Below are 23,639 nucleotides of genomic sequence, written 5' to 3' on the forward strand. Positions count from 1 at the left end.
CGATGGTGTGGTGTAACTAGGAGCTGAACAGCCGTCCCTCTGCGAAGAGCCCAGCAGATGCCAAGCTGCCCGCGGACGCTGTCCCCCCTCCTTCTCCTCCTCGACGCGCTGATGAGAGACGCTGTCTTTCTCCTGCAGAGAAATCCAGCGCCAGCGTTTCTAGTCTGCCCTCGCCGGTGACTGGGATACCGAGTTTCCCCTGAAGGAGATACCAGACCTCCATCATTCTATTCAGAGGTATGGTGTTGACTAAACCCTTAGTGAGAATTCTTGAAGCAAACCTTGGCAAAACCAACTTAAACTGAAGCTACTTACTTACTCCCCTCCCAAGTATTAGGCTTAGGTCAGGTACACTGGGGTAGGCGTAGTTAGAAGCACCAGTTGAGTATTTTAGCCTAATGTATATATGAATGTATATATGTTTTATTACTTTTAAACCATTGTATGGCTAAGAAACCATATCAATGCTTTTACAGTATTATTTCGCAATACTTATCTTACTGTACGTACTTTTTATAATAACAAGTCTTGCAATTGTGGCAATACATTTCTCTTGTACGAGAAGAAAGACTGTTCAATAAATGTTAACCCTTTATTGACAAACGCCCGTCTCTCTATTCTCTACATATTGTGAAAGTAAACTGCACTAACCTGACTGAGTGAAATACATGTCTATTGTTTCACACGACCCTAGAGATTGACTCTTAATCTGAGGAGCAAAGTTGTCATGTTGCACGGTTGTTGGAAAGCTGAATCCCTTCTTGTCTGTGCCAGGGAAGCTGATCACTTCCTATGCAGAGAAGAAAGTTTCCAGTGACCTCTGAGCTAGTTGGTAACACACCCAATTAAGTTTAGCATAGTCAGTGGAGGCCTGGAAGATCCGCACTTCTACGTCGATACTACTGTTTATGTTATTCCAATGCGCAGGGCCTAGTGGGAAACTAGGAACTACACTACACAATGAACCAGGTTGAAACATACTACACAAAAGAAGCAAAGTGGATTTTTTGCCAAGGACAAGGATAAACTCAAACTATTCAATGGAACTGAACCTTTCATATGTGGCATCCCTGCAAATGCATGGAGATTTTTCGCCATTGTGTGAAGTGACATAATTGGCTTTGTGTTAGCAATATTTTTACTTATCAATATCTGCATGTCGCAACCTGAATAACAATCTGAGTGGTTGCTTAATTTCAATTATGAAATACTAAATATACACAAAAGGCCAATTTCTGATAGCTTTCTGATGTAGAATGAAGCAAGCACCACAAGTGACATTACGCTGAGCACCATATTAGTTGTAGCCTAGTTGGTTCCTGGAGCTATACTCATTTCTGACAGAGATTTGGTTAATTCATAATGGGTTTTAACACTGAATAATACTCTAGACACCAAAGTCGGAGTCGGAGTCAGAGGCAATCCCTGCTCACCGTTTCTGACTTGTGGTGTCATTAGTTCAGAGAGATTGGGTTATTTGGATTACCTTCAGACGTAAAAAACAAGCTCTGTGCTGTCTGCAAAGCTCCTCATGATACATCCTTATGATTTGAGGCGCACAGGGTATTCATTACAAGACTGAGGACACACAACAAGCAGCACAAGATAACCTTTGGCTGTACAACAGGAAGGTATATAGTTGTAGGGTCCATTACAGGTGGGCCAAGTCCTTTTTCCAGCAATCAGGAAAGGGTTATAAGTTAGTTAATAACTACAGCACATACCTACTTTAACAAAAAGGCCAGCCACACCTTTACCAATCATGAGATGCACAGGAGACCTCCTCTGAGGCACCTTCTCATACTTCAGTGGGAACACAGTTATTGCCTAAAGAACACAGAGGCACTGCACAGGTTTATCTTAGTTGCAATTGATGCGGTCTAACTTTCTGCATTATAGATTAGATCACAGTGAGGCTGAGGCCAAAACTCACTCTAAATTGAATACTATATTTTTAAGCAAATATTTGATTGGGGCTCTATGCACCAGCGATCTGAACCAATATCCCATATCCGTCAGGTCAACCCATCCCTTCAATTTAGAAAGGTGCTGAAGACACACCTCTTCAAAGACCTCTCCTTCATGACGCAGGTAAATAGTTCACCGCTGCTCTGAGAACCCAGCACATTTTTCATAGAATCATAGCCTGATTGTATCTCTGCTTTCGGACCGCTACAAGACTCCACTGCCTTTCTGATTTTTATCATTTGCTATGCAGAATCCTCATACGTACATACATAAAATGTTGACATCGGCTGTAAGCCAACATTCGCTCTCTAGAAGCACTAGCAGATGTAACCAATGCTAGATTAAACAGATACTGATATCATGACAGACTAGTGTCCTAACTAACCAACTTGTTTCTCCCAAGCTCTCAAAAACCTCCCACAGGTAGCGAATTAGGGCAAAATGTATTGTACCAGTACATGGCTTAACCACAACAACTGTCCTAGAGACATACCAGCAGTCATCCTCTATGTTTTGATTCCTAACTCTTCCGCCATGTTTATAAAAAAGGATGCCGTTGCCCCAGTTTGAGTAAAGGAAAGGAGGATGGCGTAGTAACCTTGAGTACTGTAGAATATCACAAAGAAACCATCTAAACCCTAGAGGATGACCTTTTTTAGGTCTCGCCTGTCGATGCGCATGCGCATCGAGCAAGGCGAGAGTATTGCGAGTTATCCACTCTTTATCCACACTGCAAGGAATCGTGGCGATTCCTTGCAGTGCCCGTGACTTTTAGGGTCAATGCGCATGCGCATTAAGCTTATGCGCATGCGCATTGACCTTAAAAGTCACGGGCGCGTGCATGTCCGTCTTTGTTTACCCGCTCCGCCCCCTCCCCTTCCCGCCGTGTCGCATTTCTCCTCCCCTCTCCCATCCGTCTTGTTTATTTTACCCGCTCCGCCCCCTCCCCTTCCCGCCGTGTCGCATTTCTCCTCCCCCCTCCCCTCTGTGCCTCCCTCCCGTCCGCTGATAGTTTACTCGTGGTGTTAATGCAAAGTCTAGTTGTGGTCATTAATCATCAATGCCGCCGGTTGCGCCAAATCCCCTGGTTCTACGCTCTATGGGGGTCCCCCAGACACCCTGACAATGGGGTCGCACGACCCATAAGACTTCGCCCTCGAGGGCTCCCACCGGGTCTTCTCAGCAGCACCAGGTCTTTCTTCCACCCTGCGTCCGCGGCACCCAGCAATGTCGGCCGCCAACTTTAAGTTATCCTCACCAATAGGGCAACCCGGGGCAGTGAAGAGTCGCAGGCGCCGGTGCGTTCAGCAGGCGCTCCCACTACACCAGCCCTTAAGCGCCAGCGCCTTCTCTGCAGCGATGTCCGGTTGTGAGCTTGGCGCTCTGACTATTCACCAAACTCTAATCCGCCGTATGGTTAGGCCACTCCGCACCAGGCCGGTCCTCCACACCGCACCTCCTGCACCTGGTACGGTCGGCCACCGAGTTTACTCTATTCGCCCCAGCACGCTGATCAGCAGACTTACTCGCTATCTTTGTCCCCAGGCATCAGCACTTTCTCGGCAGCGGTTTCAGGCAGCTGGCTCTTCACTCGGCAGGTTGGCAAACTTTAGTCCGCTGCTTCATCCGCCGATGTAGGCCGCCCCTCGTTGCACAGCACACCTGGCGTTCAGCTCGGCAGAGAAACACCGGAGTCAGTCCAATCTGCTTTGCTAACCTTCAACTGGTAATACACGCCATCTGGGTACAATTCAATGAACGGATTATGGGGAGAAGGTCTCACCCTCGGAGCTCCGTCAGACTGGACGTCGGCAGCAAGGCACGCCCCCCCCCCATGCTATTTTCAAGATATTTCTGGTGAGTGCCATTCCCCCGTTGTAAGTTGATTTAGTTCCAGACTAAATTAGCCAGGGTGTTTGCAGCTGCTGCTTGTAGATTGACAGAGCTTTACGAACGCCTCTGGCCTGGCAGTCACCTTACGATTCTCCATAAGCGTTCTTTCCGAGGTGGCAGGTCATATAAAGCCTTCCATAACTGTTTTTTATTGATGTTTAACTTCTAGTAGTGCAAGATAGGGAATCTTGGTGCCATTATTACTAGTAGTGCAAGCTAGGGAATCTCGGTGGCATTATTACAACTAAGGCAATCTAAAATAAGGTCCCAGGTTAAGCTTGCCTTCTCATTTTTCTAGATCTCCAACCATAAAAGGGGAGGTCAGGCTGTAATATTATCCTCAATATATGAAATTCCTAAATAAAGGTTGATGGGAACCATAAGGGCCTTTCTGAAAAAAACCTGTTCTCTTCAGCGTGGATAATGTTAATTCTCCCCCCTCCGGCAGCAGCAGAACTGAATAGGTGCAATAGCTACACACCATTGAGGCTCACTGTAACCCCCAGGTATGCCCGCCGTCCCCCATAGAGGGCTCCCCACCCCCTCCATCTACTGGGGTTGGATAATTTCTTTGAGGTGTTTGGGGAATACTGTTCCATGATAATGCTGTTCCATGATAATGCCACCACAAGCCTGACTAAGGTTTGTCTAACAGGGCATACATCTATCCGTGACCACTGTTTCTTTGTGCATACCCAACTTCTCTCTTTACGGTACAGAAGAAACGCCAAGGATCTGGTTTGGACTACAAGGGTGTGAAACATATTGACCCTATGACCTTTCACTATTCACTTCCTGAGAATCAAACCTAACTTTCTCCTTGGTGGAAGGTATAACGTTCCTTGCTTTTAATCATACCGGGTCTGGCCCACAAATCAATTACCTTTTTGAAGTACTGTCACAATATTTTGAACTTACCCCACACACCCGCACTCACCATTACGACGTTTTCCTTTAAAAATATCTTCGCTAAAGAGCCCTCTTGCGGGGCCGGTGGGGGACTGCAGCGCCAACCCCATGAGGAGCAAAAACAACCTATGATGAAGCCTGACACCTTAACAAGAGTGTGAGGGCAGCTCCTCAAATTTGAGGAATTTCCCACTATATTATATCCAACCTGAGCCTTATCTATCATAGATTAGTTATTTTTCTTCTCTTCTGTCACTCACCCTCACTCACCCTCAACCCCTCACTCACCCTCACTCTCACTCATCCTCACTCACCCTCAACCCCTCACCCTCACTCACCCTCAACCCCTCACCCTAACTCACCCTCACCCTCACTCACCCTCAACCCCTCACTCACCCTCTCACCCTCAACCCCTCAACATCAACCCCTCACCCTCACTCACCCTCACTCACCCTCACCCACCCTCCCTCACCCTCACCCTCACTCACCCTCACCCACCCTCACCCTCACTCACCCTCACCCTCACCCTCACTCACCCTCACTCACCCTCACCCTCACTCACTCTCACCCTCACTCACCCTCACTCACCCTCACTCACCCTCACTCTCACTCACCCTCAACCCCTCACCCTCACTCACCCTCAACCCCTCACTCACCCTCACTCACCCTCACCCACCCTCACCCACCCTCACCCTCACTCACCCTCACTCACCCTCAACCCCTCACCCTCACACAGTGCAATAGGTCTCGGAGCATTTGAGTTAGAGCTTTTAGAAATGTTTATGGCTTTTTTTTTTATTCTTTAGCATTGGCTACAGGAAACAAAAATGCTAAAGATTTACAAAAAAACCCATAAACAATTCTAAAAGCACTAACTCTAATGCTGCGAGACCTATTGCATTTCCAATGCTTGTTTATATATTATAATTATTATCTAAACGCAAGAGAATGACCTCTTTTCAAGGTTGAGCCTGGGCAGCGAGCCATGCTGTATTGAGTTAGGGATTTGAAGCCTCTATTTTTTATTGGCTTCTGTCGTTGTCCTTCTTAAATGCTGGCTTCTGATTATTTAATCGCCTTGTTAGTCCCTCCTTAGTATTCCCTTGCCTTCATTTGAAACCTCCCATGGCGACTGTCTCTTGAAACATGGGCCAGGAAAGGCTCAGCCAGACCCGTTGGGAGCATGGGGCAAACGCCACCCGAAGGCGGAAAGCCCCCCCCCCCCCCCCTCGTCGCGGAAGCCCGCAAAACAGGTGGTGACCAGGATTGGTCGCCTCAAAGGAGCTGACCCCCCTGCAATCAGGGGGCTAGGTGGCAAGCAGCTGGGGAGGGGGTTAAGAAGGGGCACAAGATCTGGAGTCAGAATCCCCACCCCCCACTGCAGGAGGAAGACGGAGTCCCACCCACCACACCAAAGGAAGCGGGCTTCGCAGCCGCAAGTAGAGGTGAGGTGGAAGAAACCCAGGAAAGATACACCACAGAGAGAAAAATTACTAGACGTAAATGGAAGGCTCACACAGTGTCCTTGGGATGCCTCACGGCAGGGCCACTGAGGGAAGCTAACAATGGCACACAACCACAGGCAGAGTAGATGTGATGCTCCTACCGGGCCCTTGGGATGCCTCACAGCAGGGGTACTGAGGGAGCTAAATGACAGCACACAGCCACTGGCAGAGTAGATGAAAGGCTCACACAGGGTCCTTGGGATGCCACATGGCAGGGGCCCTTGAGGAGCAGGCGAGTAGTCATCAAAGGGTCCAGTGCAAGCGGAACGGCACTTGCAGCCTTGGCAAGACCTGACGCATGCCCACAAAATTTGGTAGCAAGGTGAAGCCTGGAACCGCAGACACAAAGGTCAGGCAAAAGGGGCACCTCGCAGAATTGGCTGTCTGGGAACAAGGAATGAGAGGTACTGGACAAGGACAATGAAGATATACAATACCGTGGAAGTTTATGAATGACTAAGTAAAATTGCGAAATTGTACAACCATGTTACATTGAATAAACTGCAACCTTTCAAGGCACCAAATCAGATTGACAGTGGAATGAATAAAAGGTGAAAGGGACGCAGTTATGTGAGCGGGGGGAGAGGATGGACTCGCCCCTGAGAGGAGTTTTACTTTGGTTGCGACTCTAAACGTTTATTTCTGTCTGTAAGCACTATTTTCTTAAAAGAATTTCTGGTCCTGCAGACAGGATGTGCAGGCACCATGCGTGCTTTCATTTTCAACGGCGGCCGCCAACACACCCCTTTTAGCTAAAAAAAAACCGGTTCAGATCTGCGTCTTAACGTCCACTCTGCCGCCTTATGATGTATTGTTTTTTCATGTCACCTTAAAGCTAATTACTATTTTATATATCACGCATAATGAGCCAAGACGTCGACCGATGCAGGAGTGTATTTTTTAGAACAATTCCTTAATGTCATTAAATAATCATACATGTATCACCGTTTATGAGAAAGTTTTTTTTATATATTAATTTGTGTTTCACTCGTAGGCCCCATGGGCTCTATCATCCACAGGGACTCCTCTCAGCTCTGACTCCAGTGCATGCAGATAGCGCGACCTTTCACCCAGCACAGACCAGAGATAGGCCTTTCGCCCACTTCAGCTCATGCTGAGTGCGCCTGTCACTCAGACCCTGTAGGTTACACCAGCGCGCGATGGTCTGGAGTCTCGAGTAATTGAAACAAAATGGAAAGATGGCGCAGGGCATGTTCCACCGAAGTCCAGCAGCCCCATTCCCCACATGGCAATGAAACCAAGCATGCATCGTTGTACAGCTGCTAGCTGAAGGAGCGCGAGTGGCATTTTAAAAATGTCATGCATTGTAATGTTTTGCTTTTCATTTCCAGTTAGTCTCATAAAGGTTTCAACCCCTGTTTAGAATAAGCTGACAAAGTGCTGGCTGTTTATTAGCACAATCAACGTGTAGCTAAAGCCACCCTTCTGCACATGTGGGTGAAATGTGTGCCCAGTTTTCAGAGCACAACTGAAGACGCTATTTCCGCCAGCTTCTACTTTATCGAAGTGCTGGAGGCAGTCACGGGGCACACAGCCTCTCCCGGTGCTCTTGCACGTTTCACGAATCACAGCTCCTACCGGAAGCAATAGTTATACATCCTTGTGCCACTCATGTTGCGATACTACACACGCATGTAGAGGGTAATAATATAGGAGTTTATGCTGGAACAAAACATGCAGCTGTAAAATGAGTGACACGGGCGGTTAATGGCCAACACGTAATTGTAGAGAACGTGCAAGTGTGGTTGTTAGTTAGCGTGCTCACCTGTTAATACACGTAAGCGTATATTGGGTACAATTAGCAAGCACGTAGGGAAATTACTGGCATGCTTATTTTCAAGAATGTGCATGCTAATGTGCATGTGCTGGCTAATGTGGTTAATCTGTTATCCTTTTGTGAAAAGTAAAATGATCTTCACGTTATGTTCTCTCTAATTCACATATATGTATTGGAAACTGGAGAACATATGTATGTGTCTTGGTTGATAGAGGTATGTACTTATACATCTGTGTGCAGGGTTATTCGAGCGTGTCTGCTAATATGTAAGTGTGTTTACTGGGAATACAGCAGTGTGTACTAAAGTAAAAATACATGTCTGTGTGTGCAAGGCTATGAGGCATAAATGCGGTGGAAGTGTATTAAAAGAGTGGATGTGGCCTAACGGCTAGGTCTACTGACTTGGGAACTGGAGATCCAGGTTCCAGTCTCAAAGTCGGCTCAACATACTGTGATTCTGGGCAAATCACTTAATCTCCCCATGCCTACCAAATAAAAACATTTGCAATGCAATAGGTCTTGCATTTATTCAAGTTTGAGCTATTGGAATTGTAAATGGCAATGCCTTTTATTTATGTTTTGTTTTTTAAAACCTAAATAAAAGGCATTGTCATTTACAATGCCAATAGCTTAAAGTCCTGTAAATGCGAGACCTATTGCATTTCAAATGCTTGTTAATATGTTGTAATTATTCAATACCAGAATAAGAGCCGAGGGATGGTTCAACCCTCAGCTTCTTGAATTAAAAAAACTGTGCAAAAGGTATGAAAGGGAGTGGAGGAAAACATACGATCCATCCCTAAAAGTCGAATACAAAAAAGCCATCAGAAACAAACTATCATCAGAATATAAAACTTAGCCAAGCAAGATTCTTTGAGGAAAAAATAAACAACGCCCAGAATTCCTCAAACAAATTATTCTGAGTAATTAACCGCTTCCATGCTCGTGACGGAACCGTTCCGTCACGAGCCTCGGTTGAGCTGTGCTCATGACGGAGCGGTTCCGTCATGGCCCGCTTGGCGCACCTGCGTGGTGCGTTCTATTGAGCGGGCGGGGCCATGACGGAACCGCTCCGTCATGAGCACAGCTCCACCGAGGCTCGTGACGGAGCGGTTCCGTCACAAGCGTGTGAGCGACGCTCGGGCCCCTTTCCCCCTAGCGCTGCGGCGGAATTGCCGCCGCAGCGAAGGTTTTAAAATACTATCCAATATAAATCTCACCTCTAGCCCCATGGGTACATCGGTAGAGAGATGTAATGAATTGGCTACATGCTTTCACTCGAAAATAACGGATATATATAGTAACTTTAAGAACAGGAGAGATACAGCCCCAGAGGAGGATGAAGATATAGAGTCAGCTCCTGTACAAATGCTGACACAGTTCCCTCCTTTGGAACTGCAAGAGGCAATAGCACTGATGGAAAGGGTGAAATCTGGCTCCCCGTTAGATCCAGCCCCACCAAAATTTCTTAAGACCGTCACACCTGTCATTACACCAAAGCTAGTGACAATACTGAATCAATCACTAGAATCAGGGGAAGTGTCAGGAACGTGAAAACATGCAGTAATAAAGCCCCTATTGAAGAAAGTTAATGCAGATCCTGGACAGCTGGGAAACTTTCGACCAATATCCCAGTTACCATATGCAAGCAAACTGTTAGAAAAACATGTGACAGGCATCTGTCTAATTTTCTGGAAAGTAATCAGTGTCTTCATCCCACCCGATGGGCTTCCGAGCTCAACACAGTACGGAATCTGCACTGTTGGTTGTGGTAGAGGAATTGAGCCAAACTTTAGACCAGGGGAAATCTGCGGTGCTCCTCCTGCTGGATTTGAGCGCCTTATTTGATACGGTGGATCATCGTATACTAGGTAGAAGGCTAGCCAATATGGGGATACAGGGCAACCCTCTCAAGTGGCTGCAATCTTTCCTGAACAAAAGAACCTTCCAAATTCAGGAAAACACCACCCTCTCGGAAACTAGGAACCTAAAGTGTGGAGTGCCACAGGGATCGGCCTTGAGCCCTACTCTTCTTAATATTTATATGGAACCTCTTGCAGATATCGTGCAAGAGTTTAACATATCTATGACCTCGTACGTCGATGATACTCAATTAATGATATCACTAGACCCAAAAAACAGCACAGACGGAGAGAAGCTGTCCCCCTGCCTGATAAAAGTCAAAGAGTGGATGACAAAAAGCTGCCTGAAGCTAAATGGGGAAAAAAAAGAGATTTTACACCTTGGGAACAAACTAATACCCTCCCCCATTTTAGCCTAGCCAGAGAGCTTAGGTAAGATACCTACGCCAGCAGATACAATTAAAAGCGTAGGCTTCTGGTTACAACCCGATCTCTCCATGCGGACACAAGCCACAAAGGTAGCTGCAATATGTTTTGGCCTACTAAGAAGTATCAGGAAAATCCTGGTCAGAGTACCAACTCACTTAAGGAAGACAGTGATCCATTCTCTAGTCACCTCCTGACTGGATTATGGAAACTCTCTGTTCCTTGGTGCACCTAAAGAGGTTACACAAAAGCTGCAGACTGTGCAGAACGCAGCAGCTAGACTGCTATGTAACATCCCCAGTCGAGAACCGGTAAAAAAACATCTAGATGATTTACACTGGCTCCCGATAGAGGCAAGAATAAAATTCAAAATGCTAATCATTACATACAGAGCACATCATGACAAAGGTCCAGGGAAGATCAAGAAGCTTATTTCGCCATACATACCACGCAGACAGCTGCGGTCCAATACAGCAGATCGTCTGACACAAACAAAGGTCAAAAGAGAAAGATGGGGGGGTAGATCTCTTTCACATCTAGCTCCCAAACTTTGGAACTCCATTCCATCAGAATGTAGAAAACTCGATAATGAACTGCAATTTCGGAAGCAAAGTAAAACCTGGCTGTTCAGACAATATCTTTGAACTTTTCACTCTACCTTGTAACTGATCATTAGCGCTGGGAATCCCTAGGGCAGCCATGCGCTCTATAAATCTCCCCCAAAAAATAAAATGATTGTCTCTTTGTAATTCTGCTGTTATTCAGAAAAAATCAGCTTGCATTCACCATTTACAGTCGCTGTTTGTTGCCTCTTTTCTTCCTTTATGCCCTACTTAATTTCATAACCACTGTCGAGCTCTGCAACTCTTTTCTTTTCACAGCTCTACCTTTCATTCTTTCAGTCTTTGTCAGTGGTTCCCAAACTTTTTAGACCCGCTGCTCCCTTGACCCATTGGCCATTGCCCGTGGTTCCTCACTGTAACTTTTTAGGAGAGTGGGGGGCGGGGGGGATGTAAGCCCGGCCTCAGGAGTATTCATCTCCCTAGAAATAATGGGATGAAGGTATTATAATCATATACGTAGGGTGTTTCTTATTACTAAGGCGGCGCCTCTAATAAAATATTCCTAGTTACACTTCTTTGCACATGCCTTTTTATAGCACCCTCTCAAACTTTTTTATCAAACTTGCAGTGCTAGATAGCACCCCTATGCATGTAGTCTCCATTGCCAGTGTTTCTGCGCTTGCAGAATATTTGCATGGACTTCCATTTCTACCCATGTCCTACGTACCAACACACCTGTCTTGGCAGGATGACTCACAATTTTTTAAACCACATGCAGCTTTATTTTTGCTGTCTCCTCCCTAAAATTGCCTCCAAATCAATGCAAGTAAAATAAATTCCTCTGATTTTTTTTTTTTTTTAAACGTCCGTTCTATTACTGGAAGAGGTGGGCAAAATACCGGGGCTGGGCCTGGACCCGCCGCACGATGAGGCCACCCTCCCAACCCTCTGACACGTTGGACTGTGAAATAACACTGTTGGTGTACGGTACACATGGCTAGCGTTCTATTACTGTAATATGGTTAAGTGGGGCGGCAGCTATGCAAGGGGGGTGGGACTCTTGGGGGGAGAGGGGCGGTGCTTAATCCTACTGTTTCTGATATTCTGAATGGGGGAGTTCTTATGTTCTTATTACACATTGTGGAAGATGATGCAGATTAATTGATAATAGCAGTAGACTCTGGATGACAGAGCTTTGCAGACTATGTGTGTTTCAACAATAAAATCTGTTTAAAAAAAAAAGAAGCCATCTTCGATTCCTGCGTGGTTGCCTTAGCCAAGGCTTGTTGACTCCAATCCGGAAGCCGACACCGCCGACAGCAGCGAGAGCCTTTGATGGATAGTCTGTGCCTGACTCCTGGTCGTCGTCGACGCCTCCTGGTCCACGTGGCTGCAGAGACAAGCTTCACGACATCACCTGATTGCTTCGCGACATCGCCTGGTTCCTTCCTGGCTCCTTCCTGGTCACTGGCTAGTGACCCAGACTCTGTCCCCTCTGCTTTCAGGTACTCTTCATCCTCGTTCTGCCCTTGGATCCAACCGGACACTTCTCTCCTGGTCGCCTGCAGCATCTTTCTCCAAGGCTCCATAGAATTCAGCGACGAAACCCGACACACTTTGACACCTATGCACCCGCTTCTGTGAGTGAGGTAACGTGAGTACTCCGGTGCTCCTGTGGGTATTAACTATCCTAGTGTTTAACTTTCAAGTAGCTTTCTTCTAGTCCATCCGGAAGTGACCTAAAAGAACAAGTTTCCAATTCTTTTGTTCCCATTCTAACTCCATGGTGACTTGCGTGTGTGTAAAGACACTGCACACGCCTCCCGTGGGTCTCCTTCTTCCTATCCTTTGGTAGTGCAGTGTAGCCCCAGCGATTCCCCAGGCCCTAGGCCTATCCTTTGTTCGTGACGTGGTTCTTATACCACTATTTTAATATATGGTTAGAAGTGCCCCTAGGGCTCTACTGTATTTTGTGCAACTTATTGTATGATAATTAAGTATCTTGTTATGTGCTTGTGCCTCTGATCTCATAAAGAGCTCAGAGGGGTTGTTTAGAAATAGAGACATATATATTTTATATATATCCTGTGTGGTATCCTTTCATTTGATTTTCAAGGGGTTACATATGGTAAAACAGCTGGCTTTACATGCCCTCTGAAGTTTTAGCCGAAGACTGCTTTGTCCATGCTACCACTGGGATAGCTGGTCTATAAGGTTGACTTTACAACCATCACCAGAAGGGTTGTTTGGACTGATACAGGGTGCCCACTATAATAGTGGACATCACATATCAGGCCAACTTCTCACACTCCACTCTACGAATCTTCACTTTACGGCACTCTATGCTAATGTACGACAATTTATGCCATGCCCAATCTACGACACTCTATATCACTCCCTTCTACTTCCCTCCATGCCACTTTACTCCAAGCTATGCCACTCTTCAGGACACTTTACTCCACTCTGCGCCACTCCATTTCACGCCACTCCACTCTGAGACACTTTACTCCACTCTAAGACACTTTACTCCATTCCACGCCCATCCACTCTACATCACTCCACTCTACTCTGCCACTCTACATCACTAAACTCGAGGCCACTCTTCACCACTCTGACACTCCACTTTACAGCACTCCACTCTATGACATTCAGTGCCACTCTACACCACTCCTCTGACATTTTACTCCAATCTACGGTCCTCAGCCATACGACTCTGCTCTATGACACTCTATGCCTCACCACTCAACACCCTTCCACGCTAAGACACTCCACTCTGACACTCTATTCCACAGTATGACACTCTAGGCCCCTCCACTCTATGATTCTTTACTCCCCTCCACGCCACAACACTCCATTCTATGACACTCTACTCTCCAACACTGTGCACCACTCTATGCCACTCCGCGACATTGTACCACACTCTGTGCCACTCCGCTCTACGACTCTCTACCCCACTCTGTCACTCCACAACACTCTACTCCATTCTACGCAATTCCCTCTATGCCACTCCACACCACCTTCCTCCACTCTATGGTGCTCCATTCTCCTCTACTTCACTCGAAACCACTCCCCTCTGAACCACTCCACTTTACACCACTCTATGCCACCCTAATCTACGACACTCTATGCCACTCCAGTCTACGACACTCTGCACCCCTCCACTCTACTCTAAACCACTTCACTCTACAGCACTCCACTCCACACACTTCACTCTGACACTGCATGACCCTCCTCTCCACTGTACTTATGCCACTCCATTTTACGCCCGCCCCTCTACAGCCCTCAGCCCTTCTACCCTCCGCTCCATGACACTCTGCGCCCCTCCACTCTACACCCCTTTACTCCATGCCACTCCACTCTATGATACTCTTCTCCACTCTACGACTCTCCACTCTATGCCACTTTTAGCCAGGCTGAATAGCAACATGGCTAAAACACACTGGCAAAGCCAATAGCACTTGCATAGGCAAGACCCTTTTGCTTTGCCAAAGCTTGCGTCATAAAAGCAAGTATTTAACTAGACAATAATGTATTGCTGCTATTGAATGTATTTTGAGTTATGAGTCTGTGTTCACCCCCTGCATCTACCTTCCTATAGAAGCCTTGGACTGCTCGACCCAGGCTACTACTGAGAGTCAAGTGCTGAAGTGTTGCTTGGCCCCATTGCTCAGCAACCATAGTAGGTCAGGCCCTGGACTTTGCGAGTGAAAGGCTTCAACCCCCATGGTTGGGTCCAGAAGCTCTTACCTGCCCTGTGGCTCTCTGAAAGGGGTTCTACCTAGAGGTAGAGAAGAAACAACTTACAGGGCTAGGGCTAAAAATGCAGTAGATGGGATAATGTCAGATTACTACAGGCGGTAGATGAGCATGGTGGAAGGTGAGAGGAACCGATGGCCTTGCTATCTACATTAAATACAGATGCTAAGCATGGAGGTTGCAAAATGAAGCCATCCTTGGCTAGGTACACTGTGATACCTGGGGACGGAAGAGGAAGGTAAAAGAGATCAAGGTGTGAAGTGCCCGAAAAGACCATCAGCTGGCCTATATTTGGTGTCAGAAGAGCTTCATGTACAAGGCATAATTTTCTTTCTGAAGACAAACTCGTATGACAGTTGATGGATGCAACTCATGTCGTAAATTTTCTACGTGTGCTCTTAGGTCCTTTTTAGAGTGCAAAATGTATGACTGTTTGGCTGACTTGGAGAGATTGTTAGGTTGCCGTGAGTTAGTCATATTTTTGCCCATGAACCATTTTCCAAGGTCAGGGTTCCTGAATCTCTACTCATGCTGAGGTATGATGGATAGTTTAACAAAAATAAGAGTGACTCAAATGGCCATGTGAACATGGGTATAAGTGTTGAGCTTGGAACAGGTGTTCACATGGAGCTCATTTTTCGAAACACAATATGATAAGACAGAATTTTCTGTGAAGATTTAATCTATGCTGACATTTTAAATTTCTATTTTCAGACAAATAGGGTTCTGCCTAGATTTAATCCATGTCGACGCTCAACTCAAAGAAGCAGCCAGTATCTTACAGTTAGATTCGATTCAGCCGAATCAAAATGTATTTCATAAGTAAGGCAATGAAATATCTTGACATTTGCAAGTACGTGAGTAATGAAGGATTTTTGAAAAAAGGCGAAAAAGAACCCCAAGTGAGAGAAACCAAAACTAAAAACAAAGAACAAGGTGACCAATCGTGTAAGCATATACTGTATATTGGTTATTATATTGGAAAGACAGGCAGTTATATTTCATACAATGGAAAACACAGAGTGAATTCTCAATGTCATTTACAAATGGGTCATGTCTGTCTTTTTGTTTGTTGACTGCGGGTTGACCCTTTTCCAAGATACTAGGGTCTCATCAGGAGTGCAATGAACCTGGGGATGGCTCAGTTGGAAAGGTGGTCTCATCATAAATGTGAGGACGACTGGGATGTGCTCCATACGGGGTCATGGCGGGGCCATGGTTATGAGGACAGCTTTCCAAAATGGCGCTTTAATTGCAGACTAAGCTTGTTCAGACTTGTGGCATAATTGACAAAGTTGGGAGTGGCAAGTTATTCACAAATGTAGTCCTATTATACAAGTGATTGGAGGCTTTGATAAGGATGTCAGAGGCTTGGGTTGTGCTCTGGCCACAATATGTGGCCATTCAATTCCCCGAGCAGTCATAGGGATGTGTTCTCCTGGTCAGAGATGTTATGGGCTGAGCATGTATGATGGATGCCAGCACTGCTGCAACAAGTAACGCTAACCCACAGGGCCTTCTGACTTGTTTTGATGCGGAACGCTGTGAACCGTCGCATACTCACTAAGGGAGGCTGTCATTTTATTCGGGTGCCAACACTGACCTGTATCCAGGACGTTGATTTTGATGACCTACCGCACGAAGGACAGTGTGTGAATACTTTGAGATCATATTGTCTGCTGGGAAAAGAAGCATTTTGGCGTATCGCCCTTGGATTTACTTGAATACGTAGAGATTGAGTTGGATTATGAGGGAAGGATTGATTTGCAAGAACATTTGCACCACACAATCTGCATAGATAGAGAGCCCAGATTGAAGTCCTGATTGTGAGGAAACATGTGATGGTTAATTGGAATGAGGCTAATTGGAATAAAGCATTTATAACTTGTAAGACTGAACATAGTGACTGAAGACTGAATTCTTAAATCATTGCATGTGCCTAAAGGCTGTTTAAAATTGTTTTGATGCGGGCTAGACTGCATTTTGAAGTGTTAAGCAAAAGAGCAGGTAGATAAAGTGCAGAGATGGAGGTTGAAGACCTACAATAGGGAACACAATGGGCCTCAGAGGAGGTGGTCTCATTTTGGCCTTTACTTAGGACTAATAGTTTCAGAGCGACCCTTGACCCTCGGGCAGGTCGCTTCCCCGCTCACTACACTGCCTCCTCAGCCTGCCAGCCAGCCGCCTCCTCAGCCTGCCAGCCTTCTCCTGCACCGCCCCCCTGTGTGCCAGCAGCCCCTGACCCCTCGCCACCGATTTTCCCGCCGCTGAACCCGCCGTTTTTTCCCGCCATTGACCCCCCTGCGGCCCCGCCCCCCGTGCCCATTGGCAGCCTGCCCTCCCGCCTCCCAGCTGACCCCTCCTCCCCCTCCCACTTATGGAGACCGAGCAGCGGGCGCGCCGCTGGCCTGCCAAAGGCAAGCCCGTCTGCGCCCGTCCCGCCTGGACCGCGCCCAGCGCCCAGCGCAAGGGCCCCTGGCCCCCGAAGATGCCAGCCAGCACGATGAACGTACGACGACGCCACCCTCAACGCACTCAAACCCGAACAGAACCCCGCCTGCTACCGAGCCACACCGAAACGCACCCACGGACCCTTCACCTGCCAAGCCTGCAAGTTCACCTGCTTCCGGACCATCACCGCACCCGAAAGGCCAGGGACCAGCAACAACCACCTCAAGTGCATCCTGCTCAACACCCGCTCCATCCACAGACACGCCGTCGAACTCTGGAACCTGCTCGACTCAACATCTCCAGACGTCGCCTTCCTCACGGAAACATGGATGAACGCCTCCTCAGCACCCGACATCGCCATAGCCATCCCGGACGGATACAACATCACCCGGAAGGACCGCGTCAACCAGACCGGAGGAGGCATCACCATCGTCCACAGGAGCACCATCCGCATCACGACCAACTCCGACGACACCCTCACCGCCGCCGAGCACCTCCACTTCCAGATTCACACCGACCCCAAGACCACCCTCAGAGGCACTCTCATCTACAGACCCCCAGGACCACGCACACAATTCAGCGAAGCCATCGCAGACTTCATCAGCCCGCACGCCCTCGCCTCCTCTGACTACAACCTCCTAGGGGACCTCAACTTCCACCTGGAGAACAACAATGACAGCAACACCACTACCCTGCTGGACAACCTCGCCAACCTCGGACTCAAGCAACTGGTGAACACCCCCACCCACTACGCCGGCCACACGCTTGACCCCGTCTTCTCCTCCAGCAAGCACATCGCCTTCAGCCACTCCGCCGGACTTCACTGGACCGATCACAGCTGCGTCCACTTCAGCTTCTAGAGAACCACGACCCAACACCACCCGCATCAGGTTCCGCGCAGGAGCTGGAGCAAGATCACCGCCGACCAGCTCACCACCTCCCTCAGCCAGAACCCTCCCACCAACACGACGGACCCCAACGAAGCAGCCCGCATCTTCACACAATGGCTCATCAACTGCACCGACGTCCTCGCACCACTGAAGAACCCTCCCAGCAGACATGGCAGCAAAAAAGCCTTGTGGTTCACCAACAAACTCAAAACATCCAAGAAAAACTGCAGCACCCTCGAAAAAGCCTGGCGCCACGACCAGACCACAGAAAACATGACCGCCCCCGCACACACCACCAGCTGATCCGCACCACCAAAAGGACATCATTTAAAGAACGCCTGGACAACACCCACAATAGCAAGGAACTCTTCAGCATCGTCAAAGAGCTCTCCAACCCCAGCGCCGGAAACAACATCACACCCTCGCAAGATCTCCGACACACTCGCCTCCTACTTCCACCACAAGATCGCCGACATACACAACAGCTTCGACGCACCAACCACTCACCCAACCACCGAAACAACGCCCCCCACCACCACCCTCTGCAACTGGACCCCGGTCAGCACCGAAGACACCACCCGCACGATGAACACCATCCACTCCGGATCCCCTACCGACCCCTTCCCCCACCACGTCTTCAACAAGGCCGGCTCCATCATCGCACCCCGACTCTGGAATATCATCAACATCTCCTTCAACACCGCCACCTTCCCGGAGAGCTGGAAGCATGCCGAGCTCAGCGCCCTCCTGAAGAAACCGACAGTGGACCCCACCGACATCAAGAACTTCCGCCCCATCTCACTCCTCCCTTTTCCTGCCAAAGTCATTGAGAAGACCGTCAACATACAGCTCACCGCCTTCCTCGAGACGAACGGATCCCTCGACCCCTCACAGTCCGGTTTCCGAGCCAACCACAGCACCAAGACTGCCCTCATCGCAGCCACCGATGACATCAGATCACAGCTCGACAACGGGGAAACAGCTGCCCTCATCCTCCTGGACCTCTCTGCAGCATTCAACACAGTCTGCCACCGCACCCTAATACAGCGCCTCAGCAACATCGGATTCCAAGGGAAAGCACTGAAGTGGATCACCTCGTTCCTCGCCGGAAGAACTGAGAGTCCGCCTCCCCCCGTTCCGATCTGCGGCCACCGAACTCATCTGCGGCGTACCTCAAGGATCCACGCTCAGCCCCACCCTCTTCAACGTCTACATGAGCCCCCTCGCAGCCATCGCACGCCAACACAACCTTAACATCATCTCATACGCCGACGACACCCAGCTGATCCTCTCCCTCACCAACGACCCGGCCAACGCCAGAGCCAGCCTACACGAGGGAATGAAGGATGTCGCCGAATGGATGAAGAACAGCCGCCTGAAGCTGAACTCAGACACCACCCCCAAGCCAACGGACCACGCACGAAACCTGGGCTTCATCCTGGACTTCGCCCTCGAAATGACCAGACAAGTCAACGCCATATCGTCATCCTGCTTCAACACCCTGCGCATGTTCCGTATGATCTTCCGATGGATCCCCACCAAAACCAGGAAGACGTTCACCCAGGCACTCGTCACCAGCCGAATGGACTACGGGAACACCCTCTACGCGGGAACCACTGCCAAACTACAGAAAAGACTTCAACGCATACAGAACGCCTCCGCACGACTCGTCCTGGACATCCCCCGCCACAACCACATCTCCGCCCACCTGAGAGACCTGCACTGGCTCCCCGTCAGCAAGAGGATCACGTCCAGACTCCTTACCCACACACACAAAGCTCTCCACAACCTGGGCCCTAAATACCTCAACAACCGCCTCACTTTCTACACGCCCACCCGCCAGCTGCGATCGACCAGCCTTGCCCTCGCCACTGTACCACACATCCGCAGAGCCACCGCCGGAGGAAGATCCTTCTCCTACCTGGCGGCCAAGACATGGAACTCCCTCCCCATCCACCTACGGCTGACTTAGGACCATCTCTCCTTCAGGAAGCAACTCAAGACCTGGCTTTTCGAGCAGTAACGGACCCCCCCCCCCCCCCAGCGTCTTGAGACCCTTCCGGGTGAATAGCACGCTTTACAAATTGTTCTGATTGATTGATTGATTGAGAATGGTGCACAATAAAAACTTGCGGATGCAACAACAGTTGAGTTAATCTGAAGCATTATATAGGTTGTTATAAACATGTGAATAATGTGTGTCATTGACAAATGCGAAGTTTATTTACATGTACTCAACAAAGCCAGACGAATATGATATACGAACATATCCAAAAGTATCCAAAATAGCACCGCATAATATGCCTAAGATTTGCAGCATTAGGTCTTTGTTGTAACAAGGCTTGCTGATATTCTCAGGAACTTTGTCTCTCATACATAACCAATGATTGTGAGTGCGTCATCAAATTGCAACACCTATGCAAGCTCCTGTTTGCACAGTGTGTCGCGAATTTGAGTGGGCCCAATTTTTCCGACGCCATGGAGTCTTCCATAGGTAAATGTCAGCAGGACAAACCTGAAGATATTTACCAGGCGAAAACAGGCCAGGAAAATACCAGGCCATGATGGAGTTGGTGTAATGAGCACCACAATCTGCCTGCCATTTGAACGGGAAAACTTGCAATTGCTGTCATTTATCACATCTGATGAATAACAGTCCTCTGAGGCCTTCGATATTTATCGGGTGATATAAATAACACCCAAGTACTCATAATTGATTGAGGACATATTTAGACCCCCCATTACAAGTTTGGTGGGCAGTGTCCGGGATCTCGGGGTTGGGGGCGTGGGCTTATTTCTCTCCCATACAATGAGTGGTTGGTGTTTTCCGGGACCTGAAGTTATCTTATCTGTTCCGAAAACACCAGACCCGGTGTCACTGATCCCTGTCCAGTAAATCCACAGCTGCAACGGGTCAAGGGCTGTGGGCAGTGGCACGGTACAGCCATATCTGCGCCCAGGTAGGCCCTAAATTTGACTGACCGGGGACAGGGTCATGGGCAGAAAGAACATTTGTTGTTTGTAGTGGGGGCAAGGGGTGGTTGCGGTGTAAGGCAGGAGGTGTGAGGAAGATGGGAGGAGGGCAGTGAGTTGATGGGGTGCTAACAATTATGCTGGGTTACATTAATGGCAGATTGCAAGGTCTGTCTTTAACAGGACCTGATTGAGACCAAGTGGGATGGAAGATCTGCTTTTTGCATGACATTGTCAGGCACCACCCTGCTGCGCCCCTCTGAATATTGGCACCCAGGGCCTGGGACCAGCTCTCCCTGGCCTAAGGCAAACCTGTCTGCCTCTTACAGCAGCCACAAAGGGAGCAGACAAAGTTCCCCTCCCTCCACAGTAAGGCTACAGCCTCCTCTCGCACCGGAAGCCCTCCCTGGCCCACTCCCACAACAAAAAAGTGTACCACCTGCTGAGAAAAGGTGGTAAATATTTATTTATTTGTCCTGGAAATCGGGGAAAAACAGTTGATAGAGGCTCTTTAAGTCCAGATCTGCCTGGTTATTCCAATTCTGTACCCCAAAACGTGTAATTTAGGTTTAGGTGTGGTAAGGTAAGGTAATACCAGCCAGAATCTTCGATTCCAGGCCACCGGTATCTCCATACCTACCTCCACTAACTAGTTATCTTACATAATCAGTAGAGTTAAAAAGAAGTTATTTTACAAAGAGTGCCCGGTGAACACTGGTGTTGTGCTCATTTGATAGCAAGCTATTATAGCTAATTTTTAAGATTTTGTGCGTGTTTTTTTTTAAGCTTTGTGCATTTTTTGTTTTGAGCGGCGGGTTTGTAGTTTTAAGGTGATGGATTTATGTTTCTTGACTTCTTGTATGAATAAGTGTGGGGTTAGAGCTGCTCTAGTGACGATTCCTTGCTCCGTGCATAAGTCTCACAAGGCAATATAGGAATAAATGTGTTTTTTGTTTTTAATACAACCCTGGGGCGAGTTCAGTATTATTTTTTATTATCTTTCCATCATCTGACAGAGTGAGGGGCGCTCCTGAAACACAAAAACGCGATTCTAATTATCCTGCATTTCCCTGCATTATACCATGTATAGTGCAGCAATAAGTTCACTTTGACACAGCTAGGATTCCCTTGCAAACTGCACGCATGACACCAAAAGGCATTCCACATAGGGCACATCCTAAATCCCTACCCACTGTGCACAACCACCAAAGTAGCCTTTCCTGCTGTCACACAGAAAGCACTACCGCGCCTTTTCAGGAGTGTGAGGCGTTATAGCAAAGCGACAAAACACTAAGAGCCAGATGTACGACCCTCCAAATTGCGACTCACAAATTGCATCACATTTGCTTCTCGCAATTTGCGACACGCAAATTGGGATGTATAACAGTGTCTCAGACACTGTTAGCGATTCATAATGGGGTCGCAAATTGCATGCCTCTTGAATATTGATGAGGCTGTAGCAATTTGCGACCCCATTAGGAATGGGTCGTACTCCCAGGGATGGTGGCCTACTGGGGTCAGTAGACCACATGGCTGGGACTGCTTTTAAATAAAGCAGTCTTTTTTTTTTTAATGCATCCCGTTTTCCTTAAAGGAAAATGGGATGCATTTAAAAAAGAAAAATGTAACTTTTCAGTTTCATTTTTTTAAGGGCAGGAACTGCCTGCTCTTAAAAATATGTTCTCACTTTCTCTAAAAAGGGGAACGGACGCCCGTTCCTTATAGCGGGAGTCGCAAATGCTATTTTGCGTGTTAGTGACTTGAAAAATAGCATTTGTACATGTCAGTACCCTTTTTGCGGACACAAACAACAGGATCTCCTGTTTGCGGCCGCAAAAAAGGGTCGTACATCTGGCCCTAAATGTATAGGCCATATGTGGAAGAGAGTACAACCTCCAATTAGATATGGGGGAGTTTGTCTCAGCAGATATACCTGCTCTTCCTGTACGGAGTGCTTTTAATAAGGTGTTATTAATGGTGATGGGGTGACATTTTTTCGAGCACATTAGCTGTCTCTGCATGGCTGTTGAAAGGCTGTGCAATTGGACCGTGCTTTGCTGCTCGGTCTCTATATTTGAGATGCCAGTTTCTCTCCGGTCTCAGGACCGCTGTTTGGGGGTGGTTTACCACCTACTTCAAGTAAGTGGTAAACTACGAGTTTTTTGCGGCCGCAAAATAATTGTGTATGGCATGGTGACTCGCTATTAGGAAGGGACGCACCTTCCTAATAGCGGGAGTCACAAATGCTATTAGCATTTGTACATGCCATTACCCTTTTTCCAGTCGCAAACGGTAGGGTCTCCCCTTTGCGGCTGGAAAAAAGGGTTGTATATCTGGCCCTAAATGTATAGGTCATATGTGGAAGAGAATTCTGCAGATATGCCTGCTCTTCCTGTACTGAGTGTTTTTAATAAAGTGTTATTAATGGTCAAGGGGTGGCATTTTTTCGAGCAGATTAGCTGTATTTGCATGTTGTTGAAAGGCTGTGCAATTGGACCGTGCGTCGCTGCTCGGTCGCCATAATTGAGATGCCAGTCCCTCTCTGATCTCAGGGCCGCTGTTTGGCTCGTGTTTCTAGTGCCTAGCATCTTTCTCGCTGCGGGGACAGCCAAGATGCTCCCTTCCTTCACGGTGAGCCATCGTGG

General features: G+C 47.9%; 1 protein-coding gene across 1 annotated transcript in view; it reads left to right on the plus strand.

Moving 5' to 3' along the window:
* The window catches only part of COMMD10 (COMM domain containing 10), an 898,809-nt gene that overhangs the window by 170,846 nt on the left and 704,324 nt on the right, over positions 1-23,639 (plus strand). The window lies entirely within an intron of this gene.

Source organism: Lissotriton vulgaris, chromosome 3_1 (genome assembly GCF_964263255.1).
Source record: "Lissotriton vulgaris chromosome 3_1, aLisVul1.2, whole genome shotgun sequence".
Taxonomy (NCBI): domain Eukaryota; kingdom Metazoa; phylum Chordata; class Amphibia; order Caudata; family Salamandridae; genus Lissotriton; species Lissotriton vulgaris.